Source organism: Chenopodium album, chromosome 16, assembly GCF_948465745.1.
Source record: "Chenopodium album chromosome 16, dcCheAlbu1.1, whole genome shotgun sequence".
Taxonomy (NCBI): Eukaryota; Viridiplantae; Streptophyta; class Magnoliopsida; order Caryophyllales; family Amaranthaceae; genus Chenopodium; species Chenopodium album.
In genome coordinates this window covers 12,923,327-12,930,150 of record NC_137849.1, presented here as the reverse complement: position 1 = coordinate 12,930,150, position 6,824 = coordinate 12,923,327, and positions in this window count along the sequence as shown.

Below are 6,824 nucleotides of genomic sequence, written 5' to 3'. Positions count from 1 at the left end.
ATATTATAATATATCATTGGAAAGATAATTTCAAGATCTATCAAAACATATAAGATTTGGATAAAAATTATGAGTCACGAAAATAATATCTGACTGTCTTTGAACATCTTTAAATTCGAATAGAGTTAGGACTTAAAAAAGGAAAGTTTTTATTCAATTTCAAACTCCATGATCTTATCTTTTCAAAAATGATAATTAAGATCTTTTAGAAACTCATAGAAGCTTCAAATAAATCTAATTAGTTTAGGAGTGGGATTAAACCTTTGGACCCTCCACATGATCATTGGGTCGTAGGTAAAATCCGATTTGGGCCCAGTTTAGTATTTTGGCCATAACTTCCTCATTATTCATCGGAATTGGGCTTATAATATATTTTTGGAAAAGTCTTTTCAAGACCCATCCAACTACATCATTATTGGACCCATATCATAGACCAAACTAAACTGGAATGCACGTTTTTCACAAATAGGATAAGAAAAGAAATATTTTCAAAAACAGAAAGAAGAGATATTTTAATAAAAACATCCTCATCACTAGACTTTTCACACTTTCGCTTTGTTCGATAATCAAATGACGTGAAAGGTATTCATCACTGGGTTTGGTTTTGGGGAGACACATTTGGGTGTCTATAGTTATCAATGATATACCTACTAATTTTTAGCTCAGGTTGGGTCAAATTTTGTTCGAGCCATGTAATTTTGGACATTGTTTGAGATTAATTCGGTAGGGGTCATTGTTTGGAGCTATCAAAAATTGATCTTTGACAACCAATTCATCATGTTTTATTTGTTTGTGGTTGCAGTATCATGAGGAGCAGAATTTACAGGCAATATTGAGTAGGGCATAGGAAGAAGATAAGCTGAGAACAATGAGGAGTCGTTAGAGCTGCACCCTTTAGATTAGCATCAAATTAAAGAGGAACCAGAGTCCAAATATAGTATTTAGTTGTAATTATGTATTCTGATCCTCGGAGATCAATAATGTAATGTTAGTTGTTCTTTTAGGTTATATTATACACAAGGCAAAACAACCTACCTTTCTCTTATGTTTGAAATGTTGTAAATATTTTCTGCTTTTTCCTACACCATTTGTTCTGGGAATGGATCTTCTCCTCGCTATCAAAAGCAAGAGTCTACCATAAGTTTTATTTTTCTCACTTTCCTTGCTATCAAAAAATTCATCTAAAACTATCAAATATTTTCTAACTGATAGTATCCAAAATGTAATCTTCTTGCTGAATTGTAGTGGCCAACCTCTAAGTGAAAATTGATGTTTTGCAGCTAAATCCGAATGTAGTCTCATACAATATGAGAATGTGACTGTGATTGACAGGGAGCACATTGAACTCCCCATAGGAAGGAGGACTTTCTTGGAGAAGAGAGGTCACAAACTACAGCCTTTTTTTAAAGTAAAACCGAGGAAGAGAAGCTTTTTAAGAAAACATTATCAACTCATGGTTTGTTTTATGAAATAACGTCACAATCAAGTTAGCAATCAAAGATATTTCCAATTATACAAATTCAACAATAAAAAAAATTAAAATTAAAAGTTCTGGTTTAGGTTAGAAACAGGGGCTTGAACATAGTACGAATGCCTAAAGAGGAAGAATGAAGAAGATTAAGGGATTTCCAATACTACATCTCCTATAATTTGACCTCTTTTTTTTCATGTATTTCCCATTATTTTTTTCCATATAGAATTATAGGTATTTTATGAAATTTGAGGTGGTTTCAAGAAATTGGCTTGTGCAAGACATTTAAGGATTAAAATTGAGAAAATGAAAGTGAAGAAACCATAAAATAGAGGAGAAAAATGGCAAAGAAAGAGAGTCATCGAATGGATTGAAGCATATTAAAGAAAAATAATATGAGGGTAGGAGAAAATCAGGGAAAAAGATGCATGGTAAGGGAGATAATCAGATAAGGAGAGAAGAATTGCCCTAATCGCAACATCTAGTTTGCAATCCTCCAATTTCCCTAATCGTACCACCCAGTTTGTCAACCCTCCAATCGCCCTGATCGTAACACCCAGTTATCAATCCTCTAATCACCCTGATCTCAACACATTGTTTGCAATCCTTTAATCACCCTGATTGCAATCCTCCAATCGCCTTCATCGCAACACTCAGTTTACGAATCCTCCAATCGCCCCCTCACACCGGTATAACTTCTTGCTTTTCATTAATGTTAATTTATTATTTTGATACTTGGCTCTTACTCAATGTATTAATTATTGTAATTAATTATGATATTGGATTATTTATTAAACGTTCATTTTATGCAGTCTCCTCATGTACGAGTGAAGTAGGTCATATAAGCGAGTTTTGGTTTTCAACGAATTTTTTTTCTTTTATAAGATCTGAGACTTCCGTTAAAGCACCGAGCTTTCTGTAAATCATTGAATTTCAATTTTAATTTGGCAACCAATCTTGCAATCTCCCTAATCGCAACACTCAGTTTGTAATCCTCCAATCGCTCTAATCGCACCACACAATTTGCTAATCCTCTAATCGCCTTGATTGCACCACCTAGTTTTTCAATCCTCCAATCACCTTGATCGTACCGCCCAGTTTGTCAATCCTCCAATCGCTCTGATCACAACATCCAGTTTGTCAATCCTCCAATCGCCTTCATCGCAACACCCAGTTTGCAATCCTGCAAGGGCCCTGATCGCAACACTCAATTTATCAATCCTCTAATCGCCCCCTCACGTTAGTATAATTTTCTACTTTTCATTGATTTTAATTTTGATACTTGGGTCTTATTCAATTTATTTATTGTTGTAGTTAATTATGATATTGGATTAATTATTAAATGTTTGTTTTATGTAATTCCTCGTGTACGAAGTAGGTTTGATAAGTGTGTTTTGGTTTTGAACGAATTGTTTTTATCCTCTTGCAAGATCTGAGACTTCCATTAAAGCACTGAGCTTTCTATCATCCATTGAAGTTTAGTTTTCAATCATTGAAATTCAATTTTAATTTGGCAAATTAGGTGTTGCCAATCGTCCAATCGATCTCCCTAATTAAAACACTCAGATTGCTATTCTCTAATCTTCCTAATCGCACCACTCAGTTTGTCAATCCTCCTATTGCCTTGATAGTACCACTTAGTTTTCCAATCCTCCAACCACCATGATTGCAACACCCAGTTTGTCAATCCTCCAATTGCCCTGATCGCACCCAATTTGCCTCGCCCTGATTGCACCACCCAGTTTGTCAATTACTACTACAAAAATGCTCAAAGAGACCTTAAATAAATATTTGGTCTCTTGGATTCAAGAGATAGACCAAATATTTCAAATAAATGGTCTCTTATGTATAATCTTAGAGAGATAAAAATGTACCAAAGACCATCTATTTTAAATAAGTGATCTCTCCTTGTTTTTTAATTAAATAAATAAATAAAAGAGAGACCATTTATTAGGAGACATGTGAGCTAGAGACCACCCTACCACCCCTAAGGTAGTCTCTTTTGCCATTTTGATATGGTCTCTTTGGTCAATTTTGTAGTAGTGAATCCTCCAAAAGCCCTGATTGTACCACTCAGTTTGGCAATCCTCCACACAACTAATTGTAACATTTACCCTACTTCACAGAACACAAAGTAAGTGTGTATCGCATAAATGATGAAAAATTGATGATGAAAAATGATGAAAGTTAATAAATGATGAAAAATTGGTATACAAGTTAGTAAGTGGTGACCTTTAACCCTTTTTCCTTGCCAAAGTAAGTGTGTATCGCATCCGTGATTATTTTTGTTTTTGTAACTTTTATCTATCATTTTTCTTATCTTTTCTATGCTTTAAATATTGATTAAATATTTCTATATAAAAAAAATGAAATAAAATAGAGGACGAAAATTTCATAATGAACTATGCAAAAAAATTGTTCAAGAATTGTAAGATTAAGCTTTGATAACAAATTTTCGAGATCACATTCAGCTTAAAGTTTTCTCAATATTAACTACTAGCCACTATGCAAATAAATTTGATCTCAATTTATTACTGCATTCGTCCTTAAATGATCTATCATTTTTTAAATATTATTAATAAAAAGGAAGGAGAAAGTTGTAAAAGTACATGGAAAAGCTAAAAAGATAATTTCATGATACCTATAAATGGTTAAAAAATAATTGAGTTAAAATAAAAGTCCCTCGCGTAGGGTTCGTAAGTCCCTCGCCTAGGGTTCGTCGTTTCTCGTTCTTAATCTTCCTTGAATTCCCCAATTTCCTCTCTCTTTTTGCTCTTTCCCTCATTTAATTCTTTCTCTTTTGCTTGAATTTCCTCCTTTCTTAAAGTAGTTTTGTTTCATTCTTAATGGTGATAATTTGCTCCACTTTCGTTAGGGTTTGTAAGCCTTTGACAAGTTTTAATAAAACCAATGAGTACCTTGTGTTGGAATAGCCGGGAATTGGGTAAACCCTGTGCAATTTCCAACCTCAAGAGAATGTGCACCTCTTTTGCCCCAGAGATCGTGTTTTTGTCAGAAACAAAGGCTAATAAATCTTTTGCAGAAAATTTGAAGAGTAGGCTGGGTTTCTCGAACTCGTTTGGTGTGAGCAGCGAAGGTCGAGCTAGAGGCCTATGTGTGTTTTGGAATGAGAGTATCACGTCCTTCACAATAAACTTATTCTCTCTACATCATGTGTGTGGGGATGTTGTGAGCTTGGTTGATATAGATGGAGATTCATTGGTGTCTACGGGTGGCCCGTTTCTGCTTCTAAACATAAAACTTGGGAATTGATCAAGACTCTTTTTGATGATCAAACTCCGACTCTCTTTGGAGGGGATTCAATGAAATTTTGAGTTATGAGGAAAGGGAAGGGAACTCGGATTGTGAGAGGCGGGCTATAAAAGGTTTTAGGGAGGTTATGTTAAGCTGCAATCTTCGTGATCTTGGATTTGAAGGCCAATGGTACACTTGGGAGAGGGGATTGACCGTAGAAACTAGAGTTCGAGAATGTTTGGATTGTTTCATCGGCAATGCAGATTGGTTTAACCGAGCTCCTGACTTTTCTGTCCAGCACTTGCTCCGGTACAAATCAGATCACAACCCAATTTTTCTAGAATTTAATAACAGGCGCAAGAAAAAGAAAAAGAAGAAGAAGGGCTTTAAATTTGAGACTGGGTGGCTTCTTGATGCATAGTGTGAGAAGGTTGTTCGTGAATCATGGCAGCACTCTGACAGGGTAGGGATTGCGGATAGGCTGGGCGATATGGCAGCAGCGCTTACTAGGTGGGGGAGAGGGAATTTTGATGACTTGGGAAAGAAAATAACAGATGCTGAGATGCTATTAAAATCAGCACAAGAAGAGGTAGTTTCGGAGGAGTCTGTGAAGGAGTGCATGAGACTTGAGAAGGAACTTGATGAGTTACATGATCGATAAGAGGCGTATTGGTACATACGCTCAAGAGCTTCGGAGGTGAAAGATGGAAACAGGATCACCTCCTATTTTCATCACAAGGCTTCGTAGAGAAGGAAGAAAAATTCAATAAAAGGCCTTAAAGATGGAAATGGGGAGTGGCAGGAAGATGAGGAGGAGGTTGAGAATATTGTGGTGGGGTATTGCAAAAAGTTGTTCTCTTCCGACTTGCCTTTTGTTAATGCTAGAGAAACTGTTCTTGAAGCTATTGAACCTGCCATCACGAAGGAGATTAATGAGGAGCTTTTGCGGCCTTATTCAAAAGATGACATTCACGCCGCTTTGTCTCTCATGCATCCGTGCAAAGCTCCAGGTACCGATGGTATCTTTGTATGTGGTATTATTCAAAACATTTGGCATATTATTGGTATAAACATGGATATTTTTTGAATAATACCACATATAAAGATACCACCGATGGTATCTTTGTATGTGGTATTATTCAAAAAAAGCTCCAGGTACCGATGAGACACAATACCGATGACATATGGCATCGCTTTGTCTATACCGTGCAAAGCTTTTGCGGCCTTATTCAAAAAATTTGGCATATTATTGGTGATGACGTTTCTAGCTTTGTATGTGGTATTCTCCATGGCACCATATCTTCTAGTGCTATTAATCGTACGAATGTTGCTCTTATCCCCAAAGTTAATTCCCCTTAGCTTATTTCAGAATTTTGTCTTATCTCTTTATGCAATGTATTATATAAAATTGCCTCGAAGTCGATTTTCATGCATTTGAAGAACATCCTTCCTAGTTTGGTTTCTGAAAACCAAAGTGCTTTTGTTCCCGGTAGGCACATAACAGACAATGCTTTAATTGCGTTAGAAGTTTTCCATACTATGAAAAAGAGAAGTAAAGGGAAAAAAGGCACCATTGGGCTCAAAATAGACATGAGAAAGGCATATGATGGGTGGAATAGTCTTTTCTGAAAGGGTTATTAACTAGATTTGGGTTTGTAGAGAGATGGGTTAATCTTGTCATGGACTGTGTCTCATCGATTTCATACTCTTTTATCGTGAATGGGTTTCCATGTGGGGATGTTTCTCCTTCTCGGGGGTTGAGGCAAGGTGACCAGTTGTCACCTTACCTTTTTATTCTGGTTGCCGATTCCTTCTCGGGTCTTCTTCGCAAAGTTGTATCTAATAATGTCATTCATGAGGCGAGAGCAAGCAAGAATGGTCCCATGATATCGCATCTTCTATTTGCTGATGACAGTTTGCTATTTGCAAGATCTAATCAACAGGAATGCTCCAAAATTGTTGAAATTCTCAACACATACGAAGTAGCTTCCGGGCAGAAAATTAATTATGAGAAATCGGAGGTCTCTTTTAGCAAAGGCATATGTGAGTCAAAGCAAGACGAGTTGATAACATTGTTGGGTATGAAAAAGGTGGAGAT